General features: G+C 38.6%; 1 pseudogene across 1 annotated transcript in view; it reads left to right on the top strand.

Annotated features, from left to right (window-relative positions):
- Positions 1–338: 338 nt before the first annotated feature.
- LOC311103855 (interferon a3-like) overlaps positions 339–13,259 on the top strand; it is a 28,327-nt pseudogene continuing 15,406 nt past the window's right edge. Inside the window, exon 1 of the transcript in view lies at positions 339–487. The product of the transcript in view is annotated as an interferon a3-like (transcript). The remainder of the gene's footprint in view (positions 488–13,259) is intronic.

The raw sequence follows: 13,259 nt of genomic DNA, 5'->3' as shown, positions 1-13,259 counted from the left end.
AGTGGGACAAAATCCCTCCTGAGATGTGTGCAAACCTGGTGGCCAACTACAAGAAACGTCTGACCTCTGTGATTGCCAACAAGGGTTTTGCCACCAAGTACTAAGTCATGTTTTGCAGAGGGGTCAAATACTTATTTCCCTCATTAAAATGCAAATCAATTTATAGCATTTTTGACATGCGTTTTTCTGGATTTTGTTGTTGTTATTCTGTCTCTCACTGTTCAAATAAACCTACCATTAAAATTATAGACTGATAATTTCTTTGTCAGTGGGCAAACGTACAAAATCAGCAGGGGATCAAATACTTTTTTCCCTCACTGTAACTACAGTAGGCTAAAATGGGTTCAATCAGCCTTTGGATGTGCATGGTCCTGACGATTTGCACCTGGCATAAAACCATCGGATGCACTTGATGAGGACACTTCCCCGGTCTCCAAGCATGTTACAACTGTTCAGCTACATCACCATAACGATGCTTCAGAAAATGGTTGTTGGTAGAGTACACCGGAAGAGTAATTAGCACTGAATTATCACAGTGAATTATTATAATGTTTGTTCATGTGTCAATTAATCCCATAAAGGATGGGTTGCCAACTTACGATTTGATACGAAAATAAAATACATGTCATGACTTCCGCCGAGGCTGCCTCCCCTCCTTGTTCAGGCAGGCTTCGGCGTTCGTCGTCACCGGCTTACTAGCCACTGCCGCTCCATATATCATCATTCCATTTGTCTTGTCTTGTCAATTACACACACCTGGTTCTTATCCCTTGATTAGTCAGTGTATAAGTGTTCCCTCTGCCCCCTTGTCCTTGTGGGTGATTGTTTTATGTGAGTTGAGTGTAGCTCGGTGGAGCTACTCGTACCTTGTATTGCCAGGGTAGATATTTCCCCTGTGCCTGTATTTTGTTGTCTCTATCCAGCGCAACTGTGTACGACGGAATAAACTCTGTATTCGGTGATTTACCATCCTGCGCCTGACTCCTTCTAATCACACTCATCACAATACAATTTCATTTCGTTCAAAAATGTAATTCATGTAGCCTATAAACGTCAGTGGTGATAACCTCATTGGCTTATCTTCAATTGAAAAAATATACTTTACTCAACCCAAATAACATATTGTGATCTATTCTAGAAAGGTTTCTTTTGTGGGAAAATTGCATTTATTGAGTTAACAGTTTCATTGATTATTATTTATTTATTTTTTACAAAATGTGTAATACACCAAACATACTGCAAACCATTCAGATACAGCACATATGAGTACTATACCATACAATGTTACACACTATTCTAGATGTTACCACAAATAACCTCATACTATTACAGTGGGGGAAAAAAGTATTTAGTCAGCCACCAATTGTGCAAGTTCTCCCACTTAAAAAGATGAGAGAGGCCTGTAATTTTCATCATAGGTACACGTCAACTATGACAGACAAAATGCGAAAGAAAAATCCAGAAAATCACATTGTAGGATTTTTAATGAATTTATTTGCAAATTATGGTGGAAAATAAGTATTTGGTCAATAACAAAAGTTTCTCAATACTTTGTTATATACCCTTTGTTGGCAATGACACAGGTCAAACGTTTTCTGTAAGTCTTCACAAGGTTTTCACACACTGTTGCTGGTATTTTGGCCCATTCCTCCATGCAGATCTCCTCTAGAGCAGTGATGTTTTGGGGCTGTCGCTGGGCAACACGGACTTTCAACTCCCTCCAAAGATTTTCTATGGGGTTGAGATCTGGAGACTGGCTAGGCCACTCCAGGACCTTGAAATGCTTCTTATGAAGCCACTCCTTCGTTGCCCGGGCGGTGTGTTTGGGATCATTGTCATGCTGAAAGACCCAGCCACGTTTCATCTTCAATGCCCTTGCTGATGGAAGGAGGTTTTCACTCAAAATCTCACGATACATGGCCCCATTCATTCTTTCCTTTACACTGATCAGTCGTCCTGGTCCCTTTGCAGAAAAACAGCCCCAAAGCATGATGTTTCCACCCCCATGCTTCACAGTAGGTATGGTGTTCTTTGGATGCAACTCAGCATTCTTTGTCTTCCAAACACGACGAGTTGAGTTTTTACCAAAAAGTTATATTTTGGTTTCATCTGACCATATGACATTCTCCCAATCCTCTTCTGGATCATCCAAATGCACTCTAGCAAACTTCAGACGGGCCTGGACATGTAAGCAGGGGGACACGTCTGGCACTGCAGGATTTGAGTCCCTGGCGGCGTAGTGTGTTACTGATCAAATCAAATCAAATCAAATTTTATTGGTCACATGCGCCGAATACAACAGGTGCAGACATTACAGTGAAATGCTTACTGATGGTAGGCTTTGTCATATACTGTAGGGAAGTGGTCACCAAAACTGTCTGCACGGTCCTGGAGACCAGCAGGAGGAGGTAAAGGCTTTTGTTCCAACCCAGCACAAACACAGCTGTTTCATGAGGGTCTTGATAAGATGTCATAAGTGGTTTCATCTTGAAATGTCATGTTATAGGCTAAATTATGAGATGTAGCCTAATTATTCTGCTGGGCGTCTCAGAGTAGGAGTGCTGATCTAGGATCAGGACCACCTCTGTCCATTCATTATAATCTAAAAGGCTAAACTGATCCTGGATCAGCACTCATACTCTCTGAGACGCTTTATGAATATGGGCCTTGGTGTTACTAGATATAGCCTTAATAGGCCTTATGTATGAATTACATTTAATCTATTGGGGACAAGCCATGAGGATGAATCATAAGAGTGACACGTGATACCAAAGAGTCAGAGAGCAATACTTCCCATCACATACATCATCAATTTATTGCCTGTAGTTTTACAATTCTAAGTTTAGGGGTGTGGGGAATTGGAACATTAGTAAGCATGGCAATAACAGTAGCAGAAATTTCCTAAATCCTGTTTTTGCTTTGTTATTATGGGGTATTGTGTGTAAATTGATGAGGGAACAAAACAATTTAATCAATTTTAGAATAAGGCTGTAACTTTAAAAAATGTGGAAAAAGTCAAGGGGTCTGAATAATTTCCGAAGGCACTGTATAAGAAAATTATAGCAAATTGCATATTCGTTATAACCTAATGATATACAGTAAACTCTTAGAAAAAAAAGTTTTGGATAGAACCAAAAGCTTTTTTTTTGTGTAGGCTATGCATATTTCATATTTCTTACCTTGAAATTATCGACTTGTTTGTCTTGCTTGTCAGGGAAAGTGATATGAAGTTCTCGAGAGACTTCATCACATATAAACAAGATATTGCATTATTATTACTGTACATAAAGGAGTGACGGAATTAAATGAAACGTAGCAGAACATGAAATGTTGAAAAGATGACAACAACTCAATGACCAGGAACAAGTGAATAAACATTACTGTATAGCCTACCATTTTCAGAAGCATCGTTATGGTGTTGCTGCTGAACACATGGAACATGCTCGGAGACCGAGGCAGTGTCCTCATCCAAGTGCATCCAATGGTTTTATTCCAGGTGCAAATCATCAGGACCAAGCACATCCAAAGGCTGATTGAACCCATTTTAGCATAGGTCTACTGTAGTTCTCTGTGTGTCCGCAATCAACCCGGGTGCACTTCCGAAAGATAGCCTAAGTTGTATAATTCCGACAAAAAAAAAGGTTTCCCCAGAGGATAAAGAGATCAAATGTTCTTCCTGATCGATCCCTTTCTCGAATTACCGAGCTCTGCCATGCTCCAATCTGTGTCGATAATTTATACAAAGATTCTGCACGTTGTTCCAAAAGTGAAAGGTGGAAGTCACCGTACACTTTCATACCTCAGAGTATTGTTTTCTGTCTGGAGAAAAGGCACGGTAAGAACAGGTGCATCTCTCGAAGAATTGTTACATTCTTGATTTATTAGTTATTTTATCATGAAATATTGTCTTATCAACCAGGGGGAAAATATAGATGAAAAAAATAGACATGTGAATCCATTTAAGTCATGCTATGGCTTAAATATATAGCACCATATAGAACAAAACTGAGTTTGGCCTTTCACTTCGAAAACAATAGTATTTTATATTGTCTTTGCAAACGCAACACCTTTTCATCTGCACACAGAAACTATGGTTTCCAACTACGTTTTAACCACTTGCTTAAAGGGTAATTGTGGTTTGTGGAGCCTATATTGCGGGTGGTTTTGAATCTGGGCCTAAAGGCATGTGTGCGTAAAAAATATAAGTCTATCTGTCAAAGTATTCCATATTCGTGTGTTTGTATTGGACTTATAAATATTGTATTTATTTATCCAGATATGTGAGTTGATGGGACCTCTGCATCTATTATCTTTCCACTATAGAGACTGACGTGTAACATCATGGTTTTAAGAGCGATTGCAATTCTCCACTGAACTAACATTCAGAATTTGGGATTATAAATATGTTGCATGATATCCAGTATATGTGTACTTGATATTATGAATAACTATACGAATCAACAATGTTTTACACTGATATGATAATGTCTTAAAGTGTAGGAAAGTATGGCTGGAATTCAGGAATTCAGAGTATTGTAAAGGAGTTTATTGTTGATATGCAATTGTCAGGAGGAATAACATATTTTAATATTATTTAGGATAACATTTAAAGGAAAAAGTCGTTGGTTGCATCACACCACACAATTTTACAAAATTGCTAGCACAATTTAAACCAATATAAATCGTGTTTTGTCTTTTAATTAAATATTATAGCCTACATTTCAATTATTTGCAACACGGAGAAATAACATGAACATATCTTACAAGCTTACAGTGGCATAATTAATATATTCAACTAAATTAAATTTGTATGCAGAATTGAACTCAAAGTAATGCTACTCTCACACGTGTTTTCTTGGCATTTTTGTTTTAATGTAAAAATCCCTCAGGATGCTCCCAATTTCAGCTCTCACGACCTCCCATGAGCACAAGCTGAAACGCTGAAAGAAAATACGTGAAACAAATATGTTTTAGGTGAAAATAATATATAATACACCATAGGTATTAGGCTAGGTCTACTCCACCCCTTTCAATAGTTTAGCTTTTGAAACACAGTAGAGAAACAAATACAACGTATGAGATGTTTTACCTCATGTGAAAGAAAGTCGTCCAGCTGTTTGAAGTAGTTCTTAACCATATCTGCAATTGGAAGGTTTTGACGCAGACGCATGTCTCTGACCTAAAATAGTAAACAACAAACACCATTAATATGAATATCCATGCAATTACATGAATAATAATAATAATAATAATAATAATAATAATAATAAGAAGAAGAAGAAGAAGAAGAAGACCAAGAAGAAGAATAATTGTGTAAAAAGCTACAGTTAACAAATTAAACATCACCAAGAACGTACACATTCCGAATAAGTCCTATTTTGTCGAGCAAGAAGGTGTTGGAGCTCCCTGAGCTTGATGGTATTCCATTTCACAAGTGTTAGGTTTTGTTGGAAGAGCTCGCTGGCTAGTTGAAACGCAAGTCTCATTGTCCATAGCTTTTCCCCTTCCTGTAATCACAATAACACCCCGTGTAACATTTACATTACATTTACGTCATTTAGCAGACGCTCTTATCCAGAGCGACTTACAAATTGGAACCATGCAATTCAACTAGACTAACACTAAAATTGTAGCCACTCATGATTTCTTGAGCATCACCTCTATTGAAAGCGTTGGACGTTGGACCATTATCATTTCCGCCTCTTTGATACAGCCTCTTGGTCTCCTCTCCTATACCGCACACAAAATACACCATATCTCAATAAAACAACTGAATATATGAATGAATCAAGCTCCAATAATCTATTTGCAACTAGAATACATAACTTGTGATATCACAATATATATGCTACAGCCTATATTCAGAGCCATATTTAGTCTATGTTAGTCTCTGCATATTTACATATACGTCTCTGCCTATATGGTCAATTTGTAACAGGTTCAAGAAATTAACCTACCATGGCAAGATCATTGAGGGTCTGGCGAGTTTGAGAAAGATAATATATTTGATATTTTCGATCACTGCATTTAGCATACACAACCGGGTTAAGAACAATTATACACAGAAGATGTACCACAAAAAACACGTTAAGAGTTGCCATGTGTCTAGTCAGTTGATAAATCCCTGAATACTACTTCTAAACGATGAGCTACCTGCCCTACCTTTATAGTCCCCCTCATTGAAAAGCCATGAATGAGGTAATATGTAAAACAAGGAAAGTTCAAGTGGGGAAAGTGAAAGAGAATTGAAAATTCCACTCCTTCACCTTCCATAGCTGTTGACGAAATGTTGCGTTCTTGTCTTCTGTGTGCAGGTGTGCACAAGAATGTTGCTCCAAGCATAGGCAATGTAAATAATTATTTGAACTAATACATCATAAAACAGAGAATACTATAATGGCAGGTACACAGTGCTCTTCACGCAATGTATTTTTAATACAGTAGCCTATGTATTTTTTTGTAGTTCAATTTTACCTTTATTCAGTATGCATGATAGCCTACAGTATAAGCATTTAATTGCATACTTTTTATATTCTCTCTCCTAAGGGATGGAACTTGTAACTAATTGTATGGCTACTCTGTTACAGAAAGAAACACATGATGATAATAGTTGGACTCAATACAGCTGCTCCACTGCAGTTATCGAAATGTACTACATGTTGCCTACATGGCATTTCATTATTTCAATCAATCAATCAAATGTATTTATGAAGCCCTTTTTACATCAGCAGATGGTACAAAGTGCTATTCAGAAACCCAGCCTAAAACCCCAAACAGCAAGCAATACAGATGTAGAAGCATTTCGTTGTAAAACAAATTGACATTGGAATATAAAAAGGTAATTCAAACGATTTCGTGTGGACCTGATTTATTATCAACAGCTAGATACAATGTCATTTTTTACGTAGCAGGTTAGGAGAATTAGGTTAAGTTTAGGGAAAGGGTTATGGTTAGCAAAAATGCAAACAAATATATAATAATTTGTCAATTAGGAACCCTTCTAGCCATGAACTTGAGACAGCCTCTGTCGCCGGGGGTGATGACATCGGTGAATGCAAACCATAAATCGCTTTCACTTTCGAAAACAACCGTTTTTACGTACCATTGTATTTCGTCATCTATCCCAGAAGGTAGAACATAACCCGTTCCTTTTAAGATGTTTAGCTCAATTGTCTTGAATTCTCTTTTGTAGCCATGTTCTCCTATGGTTATGAACATAACTTTTATATATTTGTATGAATATTTCACGACTTCACATTATTGATTTGTTTATGTATTTATTTGTTTATTTACTTAAATGAACTGTACAATGCAATTCAGCGCTTAGCTGCCAATGTTGTTTACCATGACAATAAACTAAACCGTACTATAAATATGATTCATACCAACTGGATGTTGTATTGGCTATAGGCCCAAAAAAGAAAAACTGTCTGAACCTGCATTATAATCTACAATACTCGCAATTTTTTAAGAACTTCGCCAGTCATATTTCAGGAAGAGTGTAATATGATTGAGACAACTTTATGAACAAATAAATGTTCTGATCTGCTTGTAGTGATGTAAAGAGGCCAGCAGGGTGCATTCTTCCCCCTTAGGTGCTGTTGTGAGGAAAACCGTTTTTAGAGAGGATGGATGCTTAAAATTAATGTATGGGGACATATACTGTAGTAGTTAGAGCTAGACAAGAGAAGATATGGATTCTTAGAATTCCTAAATTGCTGTATTAATCTCTTGAATGCCATTCTCAACTATGTGCTTTAAAATATAAGTTGAATACATTGGGATATCAAATTAAATTAACTTATATCAAATTATATTTGTCACATACACAGTTTACAGAATGTATTAAAGGTGCAGTGAAATGCTTGCGTGCTAGGCCAGCTCCATCAATATTATTATTACATGCCTATTGCATGTATAAGCAATATGTAATAATGAACTTGTCTGTTGGCTACATCATCTCTCCTCATTCTCCTGGTTAAAAGTACAGTACTGTCTGCTTTTGGTCAAATATGGCAGATACACACCTGGTTTCAGTTCTGTTTGCTTTCAGGGCAGTACATGTAACCTAATACAATGTGATTGTGCATGCTATTCTGAAACCCCTTCCTCCCATCCACTTTTCTGTGGACTCATTGTAGTGAAGGATTTACTCTTTTGACCTGACATTGGCATGATGTTTTTACACAGTGAAGTGCATCCTCCATATTGCCTTTTAAAAAGGAAACTGTTCTGATAAGTGTGACACATGTTGCAGTGTCCTACATCTGTCTATTATGAGTCATTCAAACAACTTATTTTTCATGAGTGTGATTAATAAAGCTCATCCCTTAATCTTCCTAAAGAATATATATATATATACAGTCCTCACCATATGTATTTGGATTTGGACGTCTTGGGTTGACGGGATGAAAGGTGGGTCCTCCAGAGCTGCCTGTCCTCCATTGCAGACGCAATCTCCTCCTCCTCCAGTCTCTGGCCTTCCCCTTCTGCTGGTACCATGCTGTGGTTGCCAGATAATTTTTTCACTAAAGTTGTTGTTTTTAGTTAAGCTATGGAATACATTTCATTTCATTTTACAGTATTTCATGCACCATAACTGTCCATCAGAGGGTAGGGTAGCACTATTTCACATTTTAGTGTGAATCCCACTAACTGTAAAGCTCTAAATCAAAACATCTCCTTGGACATTGGTTAAATAAGAAGTAGTGTCACAACACAAACATTACGGACAGTGGTAAAATATTTATTTCAAGAAAATAACAAATAATAATTATATTAATAATAAAAATACTAATACCATTGGGTTGTATTTTTTGATATATTTATTTATTCTATTCCCCCTCACAGTATTCAACATGCAAAATAGATAGGCTACAGAATACAGAATGAAAAACATGTTTTTATAAGTTAAAAATGAACAATGGTGATCCTAGCCATGACCCCACTCCCTGCGGGTATCTCAGGAGGAGTTGGCATATGCAAGAAACACATTTCCATTACATATTTGTACAAGAAACACCCACAGGAGACAAATATAAGCACCCCCAAATTATTATTATCATGCCTTTCCCTAACCTTAACCCAAACATTAACCTCAGTCAAACTATACCTAAACTTAACCTAACCCTCGTTCCTAAACCTAACCTTAACCTCAATTTTTTTTTACCGCTATGACTAAATTAAGTTTTTCTTCTGCCGGTCGAATATCCACTTCCTGGTTTTAGGGGAAAGGAAAGGGGGATACCTAGTCAGTTGTACAACTGAATGCACTCAACTGAAATGTGTCTTCTGCATTTAACCCAACCCCTCTGAATCAGAGAGGTGCGGAGAGCTGCCTTAATCGACATCCACGGTGCCCGGGGAACAGTGGGTTAACTGCCTTGCTCAGGGGCAGTTAGACAGATTTTTACCTTGTCAGCTCAGGGATTCGATCCAGCAACCTTTCGGTTACTGGCCAAACACTCCTACCCACCAGGCTACCTGGGACGAACGTCAGCAATGCTTTTAATGACGCCTGAGAAGCGAATGACTTTGACCTCTTTGGTTTTGTCCCTGAAATCCTGCCACAGGTACTCTGGAGACAACACCTTGCTGGGCTTGTTGTAGAGCAGATACCAGTTGAGGTGGCTCTCCTCCTGCCAAGCATCCTCGATGGAATTCCCCGCATCCACCTCAAACCGGTTCCGACATACCTTTGTTAGTGTGTACACATCCTCCACAAACCCTCCGATCATAGTGTAGTAGTGACTGTATTATAAAAAGTAGTGGGATAGTAGCCAACTGTATTTAAAATAGAATCTTGTTTTCGGGCACACCACAGCACAGAGACAACCTTAGTTAAAGTGGTAAATGATCTTAGAGCCAACACAGATGACAAACAGCTCTCTGTCCTTGGATATAAGTGCTGCATTCGAGGAGAAGCCTCGAGGAGAGGCCGAAACTGTGGACATTTAAAAAATATATCTTGGTAGCTTTGCTTTTCCTTAGGGTGATTTATAGTCGTTCAGTTTTTATAGTTATTCTTTAGTTTTTATCCTCTTATGTTTGTTGTGTAGTAAATATTTCAGTTTTCATTTTCATTGTTGTTATTAGTTTTTTTCCTGTGAAGCACATTTTGTTGCATTCCATGTCTGAAATGTGCTGTATAAATAAAGCTTGATTTGATATTAGTGACTGTAGCCCAGTAGTGGTAGCAGTAGCAGTAGTAGAGGTAGTATTGACTGTGGTAGAAGTAGGCGTAATAGTTACTACAGCCAGTTACTCGTGGTGGGTTGGTTCTACAATCCTGCCGAGTTTAATCAAATTTGACCAATAGCGGAAAGGAAGAGGCAACGCGAGAGGCTTGACTCCGCCCTAAAATGTGTAGCAGGAAAATACAGCTAGAAGCAGACAAAGTGGAGATTTTTTGTACCGAGGTCAATAAGAGAGTGTCGAATTTGGTCAACATAAAATTGTACTGCTAATGTTCTACGTGAGGCTTATTTGATTGAATAGAAGTTTCATAATGTTTAGGTTGTTACAAATGCCCTGTGTAGCTCAGTTGGTAGAGCGTGGCGCTTGCAACGCCAGGGTTGTGGGTTTGTCTCCCATTGGGGGCCAGTATGAAGAAAAAAAAAATGTATGCAATCACTAACTGTAAGTCGCTCTGGATAAGAGCGTCTGCTAAATGACTAAAATATAAGTGGACGGATGTGGTATTCCGGCAACTTTGTAAAAAACTATTTTTTGTCGAAGTTGTGCCTATTCGAAGTTGTGCCGAGTCAGTCTGTTATATCTGGTGTTATTCTCCTGTTTTATTCGGTGTCCTGTGTGAATTTAAGTATGCTCCCTCTAATTTCTCTCTCTCTCCCTCTCTCCCTCCCCTCCCGGAGGACCTGAGTCCTAGGACCATGCCTCAGGACTACCTGGCATGACGACTCCTTGCTGTCCCCAGTTCACCTGGTCGTGCTGCTGCTCCAGTTTCAACTCTTCTGCCTGCGACTATGGAACCCTGACCTGTTCACCGGACGTGCTACCTTGTCCCAGACCTGCTGAAAGCCAAGTGACATTTACTCCTGATGTACTGACCTGTTGTAACCTCTACAACCAATGTGATTATTATTTGACCCTGCTGGTCATCTATGAATGTTTGAACATCTTGGAGAAAAATCAGGCCTTAATGGCCATGCACTGTTATAATCTCCACCCAGCACAGCCAGATGGGGACTGGCCACCTCTCAGAGCCTGGTTCCTCTGTAGGTTTCTTCCTAGGTTTCTGCCTTTCTAGGCAGTTTTTCATAGCCACCGTGCTTCTACATCTGCATTGCTTGCTGTTTGGGGTTTTAGGCTGGGTTTCTGTATAGCACTGTGTGACATCTGCTGATGTAAAAAGGGCTTTATAAATACATTTGATTGATTGATTGATTGATTGATAGTACAATAGTATAAGTTCAGTGCTTATTTTTTAAATCAGGAGGTGCTGTAACAGAAAGTGAGGATGAGAGGGGGGTGACCTGGGGAGGACTGAGATACCAGAACACATGAGACATCCAAAATCTCCTTTATAATACAGCATTGCATGTATGTCATCGCATTTGCGTAGTGGCATAGAGCAGTAGAGACACTTACAGAAGTTGCGCACGGGGGAACATTTTAAGTATGCTAGGGTACAGGAAAAATGTGGCCTTTTTATAAACACATTTCATGCAATTCTGCATCATTTTACATGAATCTTTTTCAATGCCGCACAAATGATCGAAATGACAGGCTACTTTGACACTGACAAACTGAGAATCTGAGATCAATAAAAATGAACTTGTCTTGAATCCATCAATAGGTTAGGTATAGGTGTGTGGAAACACATATTGTAGGCTACAATATGAGGAGGTAATTATAGTCCTAAAAATGTTTCCAGTTTCACTGACTCACCCAATGATGTGCAGCTCACTTGCCAGTGCTGGACGATGAGTTTGTGTATTTTACTTTGTAAAATAATATTTGGAAGTTGATCAAATATTTTTGTAGTTTACTGCAGACAGATTAGTCTTCTCTTTCCCGCGATTGTATTTGCCGCGCGTTCCCGATTGTAGGCTATGCCTTGTTATTAGCCTACACACAATCCACAGCTTGTCTATTTTTTAAAGAATCTATTGATCCTATGTGGCTAAATTCTACGCCTTCTGATGGTGTGGTAGGCTATTCTGAATGATTTCTGAACAGACAGCAGTATTCTATAACTTTGGCAAAAAAAATCTAGAATTTATCAGGGGTGCTGCAACTCCTCCAGAACCCTTCGTGAGGACATGATTCTGTAAGTCAATTAATGATGAAGTGCAATGCTGGAGAGATGAGAGTTGCAGGCTCATGTCTATCAGAGTAGAGAGAGGGCGAGAGATTATAGAAAGTGAATCTCATTCTAGTTCTTTGAGAGACACAGGCATGCTTCTCACACGGCCACGTGTTGGTCTCAAACATAGGTTGCAATGTTGCGTAAACCCTAAGCCCGGTCCGGCCCAACCATAATCAACTCTTAGAATATCAGGACTTGGCTGAAAATCTACTTTGTCGCATTACGTTTTTTGGGAGGGGCAGGAGAATTAACGAAGCGGCAACTCTGATCGTTTTTACAATGCATACAGTGAGAGGTACCAGATCTGGTCAAATAGGTTCCGGAACAAAACTGTCAAATTAAGTACTTCCCCATGGTGTGTTTGAAGAGCAGAAATTGATATCTCGCAAGATGCCCGAAAAACTGGCCAATCAGAAAATGACACTGCTTTACCATTTAATGTCATGATAACTCCATGCCACTTGACATCACCTTGAAACTTGTTAAAGACAAGTCCACTGAACATACGAGCTAGGAAAATACTTAGTAGAGTCAAAACGAACAATACCTCACAAGGCACAAACAGAATGTATCTCTCAAAAACTAGAATGACATTCACTTTCAATCATCTCTCTCCCTCTTTCTAGTCTCATAGACATGAGCCTGAAACTCTCATCTCTCCAATTTTGCACTTCATCATCAATTTCCTTATAGAATCATAGGGTTCTGGAAGAGCTGCAGCACACCTGATAAATTATTTTAATTAAGTTATAGAATTAATGCTGTCTGTTCAGAAATAAACTACATAATTCAGAATCGCCTACTACACCATTTGAAGACCTATAATTTAGCCACAGAGGATCAATAGCTTATAAAAAATATATATATATACACTAGCTGTGGTTCATGTATAGCCCAATAACAAGGCATAGCCTACAGTCGGGACGCA

This window comes from Coregonus lavaretus, assembly GCF_964263955.1.
Source record: "Coregonus lavaretus genome assembly, chromosome: 28".
In the NCBI taxonomy this organism is placed as follows: Eukaryota; Metazoa; Chordata; class Actinopteri; order Salmoniformes; family Salmonidae; genus Coregonus; species Coregonus lavaretus.
This window is presented reverse-complemented; position numbering and strand designations above follow the sequence as displayed.